Here is a 16651-nt window from a genome sequence, read left to right on the forward strand (position 1 = left end):
CAAAGATCAAATCCTGTGTGTGTCCTGCTCAATGTGTGGGCATTGATACAAACTGGGAGAGTCCTAATGCTGCCATGGAGGCTATCATGTCCATGGCCTGTGAGGAGGTAGCATCATCAGCATGGACACTGATGTCCCCTAAGACCAGAAGCCTGGGGTACTCCAAGGCCCAGCCAGCCACCGCCTCTAACAGGCCAGGCACAGAATCTGCTGGTGCGCTGGGCAATCGGTACACCAGACAGATGGCTATACTCTCCTCGGCATCCCACACCAGGCCCACACAATCAATGCCAGCAATCTTTGGCAAAGGGAGCAGCCTGATGGAGAAAGACTCGAATGAGCACCACTACCTCAACAAGATATTTCCCAATATGTAAAACAAATATGAGAAACCTGTACCATAAATGTGTTGGAATATATGTGTGTTGCAAGGTCTGAGATTCACTCATTATGGGGTTAATGTGTTTACCTACCATGCTATTGTTTAGATTGACCTGGAAGGGGAACCTGGCTCATAGCCAATAATCTGCAAGCCCAGAAAACTTGAGTGTTTGTAAACTGTTATTGGTCAACAGGTCAGGTGATTTTCTTTCAGGGTCAAGAAGACAGAGGGAGAAGAAGATTCTCCATTCAGTTATCCCAGCTCTTTGTTTGTAACCAGTAGTGAGAATGTAGCTCCAGGCATTTGTTATTTTGTAGGCAATCCTGTTAACCTTTTTTCCTTTAGAAGTAAATGATTTTAAAAGCTAAACTCGTGTGCTGACTCTCTATTGATTCAAGATCCATTGCACCTCTGAAGAAAAGCTATTTTTTAACCATTTCCCCCAACAAAGTGGACCAGTTGAAGTAATTATTAAGGTGAAAAAGATGCTAGCGATTCATGTATATTGTTCTTTGAATAACAGCAGTATGGTATGGCTTTGGATAGGCAATATGAGATCATTAACTGTCAAAAAAGGCAAACCTTATGAGTTATATCATCCTGCTTTCAGATAACACTGCCAGTCATTGCTGCATCTCAAAATAGTCTAGGAGACTCAAAATTATCTCAGAAGTCTCAGTCAACTTGAGAGGAACAATCCTTACTGAAACTACTCCTTTTTAGCTCTCCAGAGAGCCAGCTAAAAAGAAGAAAGCAAACAAACTAAGTAACTGCAGACAAAAGTATCTCCTTTTCAAGTACAACATAATTCTCTCTCTCATTGTCTCACAGCAAACATGAGAAGGGAGTGGGAGTGGAAGACAGTCTGTTGTGCCAGCCAGGAAAAAGGTGGGGAAATAGCTTCCAATGTAGCTGAAGGAAATACCAATTGTTTAATTACTAATAGATTGCAAATGCTGAGTGCCATTAATACTGAATGATTATAATGAAAAATAAACTTTGTTCTCACATTTTACAGTAGCCTGCATTCAAAGTGAAAGAGGAAGCTATGTAGACATGCTTATGTAAAATAGCCTGCATTCAAAGTAAAAGCGGAAGCAATGTAGACATGTTCATCTAAAATGTCAGTTGAAGTGCCTCGCTGTTAGATGGGAAAACAGATACATTCTAGCTAAAATGAGCTTAGCTTACCTGACACCAACACCATGTGATGTGTCTATATGCTGTATGTATAAAATGAGGAACTGTGAATGAATTGGGAGCTCAGTTCTTTGTGGCACTAGTCATGCTGAGCTCTGCCGGCAATAAACATCATTCCTTCCTGAAGATTCTGTCTAGTCTCAATTCTTGGGAACACTGAACCCTGCTACATTTTTGGGGGCTCGTTCTTCCGGGATTGAGGGGACCCTTGGGGTACCCCCTTGACCCCCAGTCCGTGGCCGCTGGTTCTAGACTGGTAGTGGACCTGTGGGCGACCCCTGAGTTTTTCAGGAGCAGGCCCTGCCTTCCTCGGGTGTCAGCGGTGTGCCACTGGGGCGTCAACGACCCGGTGACGGAATCAGGAACGAGTGATCCAGGAAAGTCCCGGGACATGTGAGTATGGAGTAATTGGGGTTACCGTTCCACTTTGGAGCGAAGAGGGGCTTGATCACCCCCTAGCACAGCCCAAGTAAGTGAGTCAGAGGGACTCAACTGAACCCACTGGTGCTTGTAGGAACTGGGATGGAAACTTGTCATGTGAATGCCATGAATGGAACGCCTAGGGCGATTGGTGTGTGAATCTCCGAGACGCATTTCCTGGCTGGGCGACTTCGTCAGGTCGTCAAAGACGAGAAGCGAGTGTGTAGGGCCTCGTGAGAAGCAGACCCCTTACTGCTTTCTCACTGTTATTAATCCCTAGACTGTCTTGTCTTGTCTGGGCTCTGTGTTGATAATGGGTGGTTCATGCTCATCCCCAGAAACAACCCCCTTGAAATTGATGTTGAAACATTTCCAGGAGGTGTATGGAGGATGGGTCCAGTCAGGGGAGAATCCAACCCCTGAGCTGTTGGAAATTTTCTGGCCTACATTTGATTTAGGCTGGCCAAAGGAAGGGACTTTTGACGAAACAACTGCCCTAAATGTTTATCACTTTACTCTTAAGTAACATGATGATCAGATTATATATGCACAGTCATGGTTTGATACTTGTTTGAATCCCCCTCCCTGGGTTAAGGACTGGCCGGGGTACCGGGCTAGGAAGAAGGAGGTGCAGCTTATGGCCCTAGGGAAAGGAAGGAGGATGAATCCATAGTCAAGAAGGCGACCACCAAAGGGAGGCATCTACCCGGTGGTGCCAGTAAAGCGAGATACTGCCTGCCCCACTGCCCCTCTAGAAGCTAGGCTCCAGCCGAAGTCTAAGCCTGTTCAACAAACCCAAGAAGAAGAGGTGCCCGCACCACCATATGCTCCCTCACTGCCTAGAGGAGGAGAGAGAGTGGAAGGGCCTGTAGAAGAGCAAGTAAGGGGAGCTGGGGGTGGACCAAGAAACCCCTCCAATGCTACCCCTGCCAAAACCAGATCTTAGACACGGAAAGAAAATGTAGAGGCAGAAGATGAGTATAAAGATATCCCAGAGCTAGAAAAAGAAGGGGAAGAGAGCAATGTCTATCCCTTGAAGAAAACTAAAGCCTGTCCCTTAAGAGAGACAGTGGACCCTCGCTCAGGGACCTCGCATTTAATATATATACCCTTTCCAACTACTGATCTGTACAATTGGAAGACTCACACACCTCCATTCTCAGATCAGCCTGAACCGGTGACTACTTTGTTTCAGTCCATAATTAATAGCCATAAACCAACTTGGCAGGACTGTAACCAGCTCCTAATCACGTTCTTCAATACAGAGGAACACAAACGTATTATACAAGGAGCTAGGAAATACCTAGCAAAGCTAGTGAAAGAAGGGGAGGATGCAGAAACAAAAGGTGAAAGAGGCATTTCCTATGGCAGATCCGAACTGGGATGCCAATGAAGAGGGAGGCATGGCTAAACTAACCGGGTACCAGCAGGCCCTGATGCAAGGGATAAAGGCTGCAGGAAAAAGGGCAACCGATATGAGAAAAGTACAAGAGTGTCAACAAGGACCAAATGAGCCTCCTGGTGCTTTCCTAGAAAGGGTCTACCAGACCTACCGTCAATACACTCCCTATGACCCAGAAGCAGAAGAAAATAGGAGAATGGTTTTGAACACTTTTGTCACCCAAGCAGCAGGGGACATTAGAAGGAAAATACAGAAGCAAGAAGGGTTCCTGGGAATGAATATAGAGCAGCTGCTTGAAATTGCCCATAAAGTTTTTTCTAATCGTGAACAGGAAGCACAAAGAGAGACCGATAGAAAAATGAAAAAGAAGGCAGAATTGCTGGCTGTAGCACTGGCCCAGCAGCACCAACAGGGACAGTACCCCCCTGGAAGGGGACGTATGGGGGGCACCCTGAGAGAGAGGAGGCAGGCAGCCCCTAGATTTTGAAACATGTGCGTGGTGTTTTAAAAGAGGGCATTAGAAAGATGAGTGCAAAGAGAGGCTACAGAGTATCAGGGGATGTGGAAGAGGACAAGATGATAGAAGAAGGAAAAGATGGGACCCCCAGAGCCGAGGGGAAGTCCGAGATGGAACGTATAAAAGATGACGACCAGCCATGGAAGCAGCATTGAGAGAGGACAAATATGGATGGCAAATAGACTCTGAATGGGACGAAGAATGGGAGGCATAAGCCAGACTGAGCACCTTCAATCTTGGCCCCCAGGAGCCCATGGTTGAAATTTGCATGAGGAGCCAAAATATTTCTTTCTTAGTGGACACTAGAGCTGAACGTTCAGTAGTAACTCAGCCAGTAGTCCCCGTGACAGATAAAACAATCATTGTAAGGGGATTTGTTATGAGGCTACCCAGAAGTTGCTAAAGATGCTATACAAAGCTGGCTACAAAGTGTCACAGAAGAAAGCACAGCTCTGTCAGCCCCAAGTAAAATATTTGGGATTTGATATATCAGAAGGAATCAGGTCCCTGGGCCATGAATGCAAGGAAGCAGTCTGCTCCATTCCAGAGCCCTCCTCCAGGAGGCGAGTGCGAGAATTTCTGGGGTCTGCAGGGTATTGCCAAATTCGGATTCCCAACTTTGCAAAAACAGCAAAGCCCCTTTATGAAGTTACAAAGGGGGGAGAACGGGATCCTTTTTCTGTGGGGAAAAGAGCATTCCAGACTCTTAAAGGACAGTTGCTGGAAGCCCCTGCCCTGGGTCTGCCAGACCTTATGAAGCCTTTTTGCTCTTCTGTGCATAAGAGGAATGGCACAGCAGCTGGAGTATTAACCCAGCATCTGGGAAATTAGAAAAGGCCAGTAGCATACCTGTCTAAGCAGTTGGATGCTGTAGCAAAAGGCTGGCCAGCCTGTCTCCGTGCTGTAGCAGCCACAGCAGAGCTAGTCAAAGATTCGCAGAAGCTGACTTTGGGACAGAAGGTCTGTGTTAAAGTCCCACATTCTGTGCTCGCCCTGATGGACTACAGGGAAGAGATTCGTTCACAAATGTATGCATGACCACATATCAGGGATTGCTGAAAACCCACAAGTGAAGCTAACTGTAATTAGTGCTCTCAACTCAGCATCCTTACTGCCAGTAGATGAGGAGAGCCCAACCCTTGATTGTCTCCGAACCATCGATGAAGTTTACTCTAGCCGAAAGGACCTGACTGATGTCCCCATGCCAAACCCAGACATTATTTTACTGACGGCAGCAGCTTTGTCGAAAATGGGGTTAGAAATGCAAGGTATGCAGTAGTAACTTGGACAAAGAATATAGAAGCTAAACCCTTGCCACCCAATACCTCTGCTCAGAAAGCTGAACTTACTGCTTTAGCCAGAGCTCTTCAGTTAGCAGAAGGATTAAACGGTTAACATTTGGACAGATTCTAAATATGCATTTCTTACTCTGCATGCTCATGGAGTTTTATACAAAGAGAAAGGTCTCATCACTGCTTCATGAAAACGAATTAAAAATGGACCTGAGATTTTGCAATTGCTCCAAGGCTTTAAAAAGTAACTGTCATGCATTGCAGTGGCCAGAGAAGAATTTTTGCAGCCATCCCATTTTCAATGTCCTTTTCCAAGTCCAGATGTCTGATTGGACTCCAAAGTATTCCCATGAGGAGGAGGACTAGGCTAGTCCTCAGAATACCCAGAGACATGATGGCTGGCTTCAGTTTCCAGATAGAAGACTCTTTGGGCCAGAATCAATTGCTCATGCAGTAGTAAAAGCTGCCCATGAAGCCACTCATTATGGAAAGTCAGCACTAGCAGAGTTACTAAACAAGGACTTGTACATTGCTAAACTACATGGACTGTGTGCAGCTGTTTCCAGAAGCTGTGTCGTGTGTGCCAGAAACAACCCCCGACAAGGACCAGGTCCACCTCCTGGGTTCCAACCCCCGGGGTCTCTGCCATTTCAGTCACTAGTTGTAGATTTTACTGAATTGCCACGGTACCAAGTATTCCGATACTTGTTAGTGTTTGTTAACTCATATTCTGGGTGAGTAGAAGTGTTTCCTTGTAAAACTGAAAAGGCCAGAGAGGTAGTTCGGTGTCTCTTAAAGGAAATTGTAGGACGGTGTGGTCTGCCAGCAGTTATTTTAAGTGAAAATGTCCCCATTTGAGTTAATGTTTGGTAGGCCACCTCCTATTTTACAAGGTGTTACAGGAAACCCTTGTCAGTTGGGAGATCTGAGACTCAGGGAACAAGTTGTGGCCCTGGGCAAGACTTTGCAGAAAATTCAAAAGTATGTAGGAGAACAATAGCCTTTGCCAGTGTTTAATCTAGTCCATAAGTTTCAGCCAGGAGCTGAGATTTGGGTAAAGGACTGGCAAGTAATTCTGCTAGGACCTAAATAGAAGGGCCCATACACTGTCCTGTTAGCAACTCCTACTGCTGTGAAAGTAAAAGGCATTGCAGTTTGGGTTCATTGGACTAATATTAAACCTGCTGCCATGCCTTGAGTTTCAGAGATCTGTCCAGACGATCCCCTCCGTTTCTGACTGAAGAAGCTACCCTCTGGATCTCAGCCTACCGGAAAAGGCTAAGATTCACAGGCAACAGTTCCAGGGCCTGGTACCTGAGCACTCCAGGAGGCTGTTCAGGTTCAAGGCTGAAGATGCTCTGGTCTAGCCACTCCTGGGCTGGCTAGTCTACCCACAGCTGAAGCTTCGATCATCGGTGGACTACAGTAACAGTTGATGTTTTTTCGCGTTTTCTCCTATACCTTTACTGGCTGTGCATTTTTCCTGTGTTTTGTTCTCCTTATCTGTTGTTTTTATAAGATTGGGACAGGCATCCAAGAGGTAGTTTGTCCTGACTGTGGTCAACAACATTGTAGTAACGTACCCTGCCCCCAGTGTTTCTTATATACTCCTCCTACTCTCCCACTCCAGGGAGTGGTGCTACTCCCCCACCGCTCTGATATTATATCTAGATTAAGCTTTGCTTGACTATATTATAAGTGCTTTGCTAAAAAGCCTGGTCCAGGGAAAATGTGCTAGACTCAGGCTGCAATTTAAAGTTAAGTTTTAAGAAGAGCTTCATGTCATACTCTGCCTTCATTATTATATCGGGGTGTGTGTTTGGGGTCTGGCTAACCCTTCTTTTCAGCTGCCTACTCAGGTGTATTTTGGGCAGACGACCATAAATAGAGACTTGTCCAGTCTGTAAGTGCCAACACTATGCTATTACGACGTGCCCCAATTGTAGGCTGTCTTCTCCTCCTCCTTATACTCCTTCCAACACAGATGACGCTCCCACAGAGAGGATGGAGGTGTAACCATTGTTTTGGCTTGAAACGGTATATCCGAACTTTTCATGCCGTAACCACCCCTGTTAGTACAAAGTGTTATCACAGACATCTTGCAAAAGTTTGTTATCATGAAGGGAAAATGTATGCAATGGTCCAAAATATAGGGTGGTCCTGGTCTGGTACGGTGCAAGGTTGCCCAACCATACCATGGTTATGCATCCCAGCTGCGTGGGGGAAGGATCATGTGGCCTACGCCCCCAGAGCAACTCAGCCACCAGAAACTGAGGCCACAACTAAGGCCCCGATTGTGGTATACTCCTCCTTGTATCAGGAGGTTGCCTCAGATGTTCCAATCCCCGCCCCTGGTAGAAATCTCTTTTTGACTCTTGCTGAACAAATAGCCACCTCTTTAAATGTCTCAGATTGTTGGGTGTGTGGGGGACCCCTTATGAGTGAGCAATGGCCCTGGGTGGCAATGGAAGTGACCCCTGAAATATTAACCCAGTGAAACCATACAGTTCAGGCCCCCCAGCGTATAATAGAGTATTATGGCCCAGCCACCTGGGCACAGGATGGGTCTTGGGGCTGCCACACCCTATTTACATACTGAACCGCCTAATCCGTCTTCAGGCTGTCCTTGAGATTATTACTAATCAAACAGCTGCGGTTCTTGAACTCTTGGCCCGGCAGCAGACCCAAATGAGAGCACCTATCTACCAAAATAGATTGGCTCTAGACTACCTGCTAGCCGAGGAAGGAGGAGTATGTAGAAAGTTTAATCTCTCGGATTGTTGTTTATCAATTGATGACAGTGGGCAAGCAGTTACAAACATAGCTTCCAATATACGCAAGCTAGCCCATGTCCCTGTGCAGACGTAGAAATCTGCTTGGTACACTACCTGGTGGGACTCCTTCTTAGGAGGAGGTTGGTGGAAGAAAGCTTTGTTTCTGATGGGGTGTGCTCTAGCCGGTATTATATTCCTCCCTTGTTGTATTCCCTGTGTTATTCGCCTCATACAATCTACAGTTTCAGGCATGACAATGATGGTCACACCGGTGGCGCCTCCACCCAGGGGAGCCCCAGCCCTGACTCAGCTATATACTGTTACCTCTGTATCTCCTGAACGAGATTATTCAATTAAGATGCGGGCTCTGAGGTTCCCGTCAGAGGATGAAAAGAAGGAGGGGGAGTATGTAGGGCTAAAGGCATAAATTGTACAGACAAAGTTTTGGGTCAGCCTCTTTGCTGCACTAATCAGAGGCTGAAAGGGGGGAAATGTAGCTGAAGGAAATACCAATTGTTTAATTACTAATAGATTGCAAATGCTGTGTGCTATTAATACTGAATGATTATAATGAAAAATAAACTTTGTTCTCACATTTTACAGTAGCCTGCATTCAAAGTGAAAGAGGAAGCTATGTAGACATGCTTATCTAAAATAGCCTGCATTCAAAGTAAAAGCGGAAGCAATGTAGACATGTTCATCTAAATTGTCAGTTGAAGTGCCTCGCTGTTAGATGGGAAAACAGATACATTCTAGCTAAAATGAGCTTAGCTTGCCTGACACCAACACCATGTGATGTGTCTATATGCTGTATGTATAAAATGAGGAACTGTGAATGAATTGGGAGCTCAGTTCTTTGTGGCACTAGTCACGCTGAGCTCTGCCGGCAATAAACATCATTCCTTCCTGAAGATTCTGTCTAGTCTCAATTCTTGGGAACACTGAACCCTGCTACACCAATTCTACAAAAAGAAACTTTTCAGCAACTTGAGGAAGCCAAACAAGAAGTGAGAAGGAAAACAAAAGGGAAAAGGTGGGAAACTGCCTCCAGAGCTAAGAAAAAACCCACTTCATAGAGCAAACTGTATCCCAGCAACAACAAGAGAAGAGGCAGAGTGGAAAACACTAAAATCTTCACAGCTATTCTGCTGTGTCTGGAAAGAAATGGGCAGAAAGTCAGCTTCACGGCTGCAATAAAAGGGAGGAAAGTAGGGAAATTCTGCTGTAGCAACGCGCAGAGCATACTTGCTGCAGAGGAACAAGTGCAGGGAAAAATACCTCTGCACTAGAACCTACAACTATATAGCCAAGCTTTTAAGGTTTCCTCAAAATCTGAAAATCCTTTAAAGAGTTATGATGACCTCATCCAGTCCTTAAGGCCACTTTTGGTAGGTGCTCGAGAGGGAAAACTGGTCAAGACCAATTTGTCATCTAAACCTGGGTTTGATCAGAGCTGTATTTGTGCTAAAAATGCTTTAATCTATGCCTATAAGTTAGCACTGAGAGCTGATGAAAAGACCAGACAAGATGCATATCGTTCTCTTTCATTTTTTAAAAAGAAATATAAATCACTGGTTGCCCGTTGTAAGAAAGAACATACCAGAAAACTGTGGGCCAATATAATTGAAGCAGCTACGAGCAAAAACTCAGTGGCGTTCTGGAAACTAGTGTCAAACCGCACCTCCACAGCCGCCTCCCCCTTGGCTTCCTCTATCCCCCCCAGATAAATGGACTTCTTTTTTCCAAAAAATGTATGATGATCCTATTCAACCCCCTCCTGCCCTAACAATAGAAAATCTGGCCAAATGCCCCCCAGTTCATGCCGAAGAGGTAAAAGCTTATATTAGCCAGTTAAAGAATGCAAAAACCCCTGGGCTTGATGGAATATCTCCAGAATTACGAAAAACAAATAAAGACTGGTGGGAAACTTTCCTAGCCTCCCTATTTACTTATATTGATGAAACCGGCTACATCCCCAATGATTGGGGAATGGCTATAGTAGTCCCCTTTCATAAGAAGGGAAAGAAGGAGGATCCATCCAATTATAGACCAATCAGCTTACTAAGCATTGTAAGCAAGTTGTCTACAAAACATCTGCTGAAGAAATCTTTAGACTGGCTAGAACAGGAGGCAATAATTGCTGATGAGCAAGCTGGTTTTAGAGCTGGCAGGTCAACAATAGATCACTGCCTAGTAATGCAACACCTTGTAGAGAAATACGCTACAGAAAACCAAGCATCACTTTACCGGGCATTTGTTGATTTAAAAGCAGCTTTTGACACAGTCTCTAGAAATAGACTTTGGAGGAAACTGCAGGCCTCCTCTATTGATAGGCGACTGCTGTCCCTTTTGGGGGCTATGCACAAGCAAACTGCCCTGAGTAAGGTGCAGCCAAATTGGGCATTTGACTGACCCCATTCAAACTTACAGGCAGGTGTGCCTTCTAGCCCCCTTTCTGTTTATCTTCTACATCAACAATTTGGTAAACCTTTTGAATGCCCCTGGATTGCATCCTCCCAAATTAGCAAATAGGCACATTCATGTACTGCTCTATGCAGATGATGCTGTATTACATTCTAGGACCCCCACAGGGCTGAAATGAGCCCTAAAAAAAATCTCCCAATTCTGTGATACTGAACACCTTCTAACTAATTACCAAAAAACTAAGATCCTGGCTTTCGGTAAAAATCCAAAGACCAGACAATGGGAGCTTCAGGGGCATCAGTTAGAACAACTTACCAGCTTCAAATATTTGGGTGTAGTTTTGCAAGCCTCAGGTACCAAAACAACACATAGCAGCTTCATTGCTGATGTGGGAGAAAAAACAGCACACGGTATACTGAAATTCTATCGATCACAAGGGGGGCAGTATGTACCGGCTGCGCTCAGATTGTTTAAAGCCAAACCATTGGCCCAATTAGTATACGGATCATGGGGCTGCCATCCTCCTCTTTCTCTCAACTTGAGAGAGTGCACTCCAAATTCCTTAGAGCTCTATTACAAGTGCCCAAATGCATGCCTAACTCATGGGTTAGACTGGAAACAGGAATGTTAAGGGTAGAGGCCAGAATCACCATCCTTTCAATTTTCAAATGGCTGTCAGGCTGTCTAAACCCGCAACGTCTGCTCCCTCTGTTATTCCAAGACAAATTTCAATCTAATTGGCAAAAGGCGACTCTGAAATCCCTGGGAAAATTGGGTCTTTCCCCTCAAAGTTTGCTAGTCATGGGGTTAGACCGAGAAAAATCACTCATTAAGCAGAGAGTGACAGACATTGAAAGACAAACATTTTCTTAGAGCACCAGGTTTTATTTCTTCAGATACTACTAAATATATTGCTGCTCCTGCAGCCTATTTTTACTTTCTTGAATCCAGTAACTCCAGAAGGGCATTTGCTTTAGCTAGAAGTTCAACTCTACCCTCTGCCATTCTGGAAGGAAAGTTTAAAGCTGTCCATTACTCTCTTAGGCTTTGCTCCTATCCCCTAAGAGAAACTGACTCAATGGAGCACATCTTCTTCAACTGCCCAAGTCATAGTAAAATTAGAGCGGAAACCATTAGTCTATTAGTAGAAAGATTCCCTGGAAGTTCAAATAAAATCAAACTTGATTATCTTTTGTCTGATCAGAATCACCAGACACCATGTCAAGTAGCAAGATTCTGTGCCCAGGTCTACAAGCAACGTAAATCACATAAGGCAGCTTAAACCACTAATTTATGATAATCTTATTTTTTTACTCTTATATTTATTCATCGTTCTTCCCCAGTATCCAGTCTCAACGGCTTTTAAACTGATTTGCAAATGGTTTTATATGTACTGGTTGCAGACTGTAATAATAAACTTGACTTGACTACCTCTGCACTAAGAACAGCAGAAATACCTGAACCTACTTCATGGGGTGAAATATCCTAGCTACCACCAGAAGAAGCTGAGAAATGGAGAAAAGCGGAGGGTGTGGTGTCGGTGTTGAAGAGAATGATAGCACATTGAAAGAGCTCCATCTCTCCCATGCTGGAAATTTAAAATTTATGTTGAAAGGGTAAAGTAAAAGGATTTACCCTTCCAACGTAAAAATACACTAAGAGATCCGAAAGGCAGATTCATATTTATTAAAGGCACTATAGAAAACCAAACTTACACATTTAGCTCAATTTATGCCCAAAAACAAGACAGCCTAATGAAATTCTAAAACAAAGTTCATTAGAATACACATGTATCACTTAGTATAATTTGCTCTAAACCATATTTTCATGACAAACCCAAAGAAACAGCAGCAACATAATCTAAGAGTATAATGGACAGCAACAAATAGAAACAGAAGGATTAAAAATATCGTGCTCACTAGGTTGGAGGCAAGTTCTGACGACAACAGGGCCAACAACAAAGATTCTCAGGTCAAACTCCATGGTCAAGTAACAGATTCCAGAATCAAAGACTGTGACCCACCAAGGCTCAGGCAGCCAGAGCCTAAGAGCTCACCAACAGCCAAGTTCAGAATGCCACAATTCTGACTAGCTAATCCCATGCTAGCTGCAGCCTTATAAAGGGAGTTTCTCCTACAGGTGAGGCTGGGTTCATTAAGCTTCTTTCTCCAAGCTGGCTCATCTCTGCTACTCAGGAGGAGTAGATCCTGTACTGGCTCTCCTGACATTTCCTCAGCAGGGGGAAGGCCGTGGGCTGCCAGGCATGCGCTCCTGTGCTTGGCCCATGACTCTGCCCTTACCCTCTGCCTTCGCTGCTCCTGGGGTTCTTTGGGAGACAGTGGCAGTTCTGGCAGCAGGCAAGTCCATGCTAAGGCCGCCTGGCTTGATGACTCTGTGGTTGTCAACCCTCCTGGAGATCCCCACAAATTACAACTGATCTCCAAATGCCCCAACTTGGTCTTGACCAGTTTTCCCTCTCGAGCACCTACCAAAAGTGGCCTTAAGGATTGGACGAGGTCATCATAACTTTTTAAAGGATTTTCAGATTTTGAGGAAACCTTAAAAGCTTGGCTATATAGTTGTAGGTTCTAGTGCAGAAGTATTTTTCCCTGCACTTGTTCCTCTGCAGCAAGTATGCTATGCGCATTGCTACAGCAGAATTTCCCTACTTTCCTCCCTTTTATTGCAGCCATGAAGCTGACTTTCTGCCCATTTCTTTCCAGACACAGCAGAATAGCTGTGAAGATTTTAGTGTTTTCCACTCTGCCTCTTCTCTTGGTGTTGCTGGGATACAGTTTGCTCTAAGAAGTGGGTTTTTTTCTTAGCTCTGGAGGCAGTTTCCCACCTTTTCCCTTTTGTTTTCCTTCTCACTTCTTGCTTGGCTTCCTCAAGTTGCTGAAAAGTTTCTTTTTGTAGCATTGGAAGCTATTTCCCCACCTTTTTCCTGGCTGGCACAACAGAGTGTCTTCTACTCCCACCCCCTTCTCATGTTTGCTGTGAGACAATGAGAGAGAGAATTGTGTTGTACTTGAAAAGGAGATACTGTTGTCTGCAGATACTTAATTTGTTTACTTTCTTCTTTTTAGCTGGCTCTCTGGAGAGCTAAAAAGGAGTAGTTTCACTAAGGATTGTTCCTCTCAAGTTGACTGAGACTTCTTAGATAACTTTGAGTAATTGAGAGGGCGGTAGCAGGACAGCTGCAGGTATACCTGGGTGATGCCTCTATCCTGGATCCATTCCAGTCCAGCTTCAGGCCTGGCCATGGTACAGAGATGGCTCTGGTTGCCCTCACAGATGATCTGCGGCGACACCTGAACCGGAGTGGGTCGGCACTGCTGATACTTTTAGATCTTACAGCAGCATTTGACATGGTCAATCATAATCTTCTGACCCATTGCCTTGCCGATGTGGGGATTCGTGGAACAGCCCTGCAATGGCTGAACTCCTTCCTTCACAATCTAGGACAGAGGGTGGTACTCAGGGAACAGATGTCTGCTTACCATTCTTTGGTATGTGGCATCCCTCGGGGCGATTCTTTCCCCGATGCTATTTAACATCTATATGTGCCCCCTTGCCCCGTTAGCCCACAGCTTTGGGCTAGGTTGTCACTGGTATGCGGATGACACTCAGCTCTATCTGCTGATGGATGGTGTTATGACCTTTACTTTCTTTAGGGTATATTTTTCTTTTAATCTATCCCTTAACCCTCTGGGTAGTCTGCTGCCACCCGGAATATTTTATTCCAAGATATTTTATTTAAATTTTCCCTTTGGTAACGTTCCTAAGCATCAGGCTCCTTCGTGGTTCTATGTGGCCCTGAAGATAGGAATGGGATATAGCAATGACAGCTACACTGGGATATAGCAAAACAAAAATAAGCTTTTATTTATTCGAGAAGCGTATTGGTTTCATAAACGTAGTTCTCGGTTCTTAAAGTTACTTCATTTACTCTGATTCACACAGCTGGCCTCTCTTTCCCTGACTGAGTGTCCTTTCACAAACATGCTCAGTTCAGGTTCCACACAGGTTATATTTCTCTCATAAACACTTCAACATATTCAGGCAGCACACAGCTAGTCTGCTTCCTTCTGACTAAAAATTTTCTCTCTACTCTCAGTCTCAAACTGCATTCACTCCACCCACCCTCTCAGTCCTCAACCAATCATATTGTCAGAAACTGTTTTAACCTAAGTAACGCCATATTTAATCGTATAGTGTTTAGACTTCTTTCCCTCCAGGCAACACCAGCAAGGAGCCGATTCCATGGGAAAGGATCTTGTCTTATCTGCTGTTTCGACCTTGGCCAGCTCAGCGCACCTCTGAGAAGTTTTGCTGTATGAACTTGGGGGGGGGGGGGAGGCTGGGCTCCGGGAGTGTGAAATGTAACAACCTTTGCTCTATGATTCATTCCTAGCAATGCTTTGCTCGGCCAGGATCTCTAATCCTGGAATATGCACATCTGGGCTTGAATGCTGTCTTTCACAATAAACCTTTTGAAATCAAAAGACCTCGTCTTCTTGCAGAAGGGAGTGAAACAGACTATCAAGGATGGAATGCCATAGCCTGACTCATATCACTCACTCATCCATCTCCTTCACCCCCCACTCTTCACCTATCTCACCAAGCATTTAAAGATACATGCACACATTTACTTGGAATCATTACAGATGGCCAGTCCGATCTTGCTTTGGATTCCTTGGTCAAGGGTCTTAAGGCTGTGACGGTATGGTTACATCAGAGTCGCCTGAAATTGAATCCCCTGAAGACAGAGGTTCTGTGTCTGGATCATGGGGCAATCGAGCTGGGAACCGGCTCCCAGCTGTTGATGGGGTACAATTGAAACCTTCCCTGATGGTGAGGAGTCTGGGTGTGACCTTGGATGCTACACTTTCAATGGAGACCCCGGTCATGACTGTTGCCAGGTCTGCCTTTTTTCATCTTCGACAGGGCAGGCAACTGGCGCCCTATCTTTCACCACAGGACCTGGCCACAGTAATCCATGCAACGGTCACCTCCAGGCTAGACTACTGCAACTCACTCTATCCTGGACTGCCCTTGGGTCTGACCCGGAAGTTACAGCTGATCCAGAATGCAGCGGCACGCGTCCTTACCGGAACACCCATCCAAGCGCACATTCATCATGTGCTGTGCCAGCTGCACTGGCTTCCAGTGGAGTTCCAGATCTGGTTCAAGGTGTTAACCTTGGTATTTAAAGCCCTTCATGGACTGGGACCTCCATACCTGCGGGACCGCCTCTTCCATTACGTCCCCTGCAGGGTGTTGCACTCTGCAGACAAGCAACTCCTGGTGGTCCCTGGCCCAAAGGACATCCATCTGGCCTCAACCAGGGCGAGGGCTTTTTCTGCCCTGGCCCTGGCCTGGTGGAATGCTCTCCCGCTGGAGATCTGGGCCCTGTGGGACCTGTTACAGTTTTGCAGGGCTTGTAAAACGGAGATGTTCTGCTGGGCCTTTGGCTGAGTGCCAGCGAGTGTCCTTCTTCTTCCATCTAAGACCACCATTTCTTCCGGAGCTGCCCTCAGCCATCTGCCATGCCTGTATACGGACTCCCAATATTTGTTTAAATAGCCTGCTCCTGGACCATTTTAATTATTTTTTATAAAAAATTATTGATTTTATGTTTCTGTGATTTTAATGTATTTTTTAATGTTGTTAGCCACCCTTAGCCCATCTGTGGGGAGGGCAGGGTATACATCAAATAAATAAATAAATAAAAAAGTTACGGTGAGCTTTTGAGCTGCTTGATGTCTGTGGACAGGACCATTTAGGGGGTGCTCAATAGGTTTTCTCAGTTGCATTTTTTTCAAGAAAGTAATCTGTTTAAAACTATGCCCCTCTTGAGGTCTGTGCCCAAGGCGGCTGCCTAGTTGGTCTAATGGTAGCATTGGCCCTGTCTATAGTTATGGCAAACAGAAATGGGGAAAGGGGACAGCCTTGTCTAGTTCCCCTTGCTATATGTATATCTATTGAATGTACATTGTTAGTCCTAACTGTAGCTTTTGGAGAAAGATAAAGAGCATTAATGGCATTTTAGAATTGGTCGCCAAAACCCATTTTTTGAAGTAAAAGTTTTAGATATGGTATTTCCACTTAATCAAATGCCTTCTCTATATCAAAGGCCAGAAGTAATGCAGGGGCTTTGTATGCTTCACAGAAATTAATTATAGTTAAAGTGTTACGTGTATTGTCTGGTCAAGGTGAATGTAGTTGGTTATTTAAATT

The sequence above is a fragment of the Eublepharis macularius genome, chromosome 8 (assembly GCF_028583425.1).
Source record: "Eublepharis macularius isolate TG4126 chromosome 8, MPM_Emac_v1.0, whole genome shotgun sequence".
In the NCBI taxonomy this organism is placed as follows: Eukaryota; Metazoa; Chordata; class Lepidosauria; order Squamata; family Eublepharidae; genus Eublepharis; species Eublepharis macularius.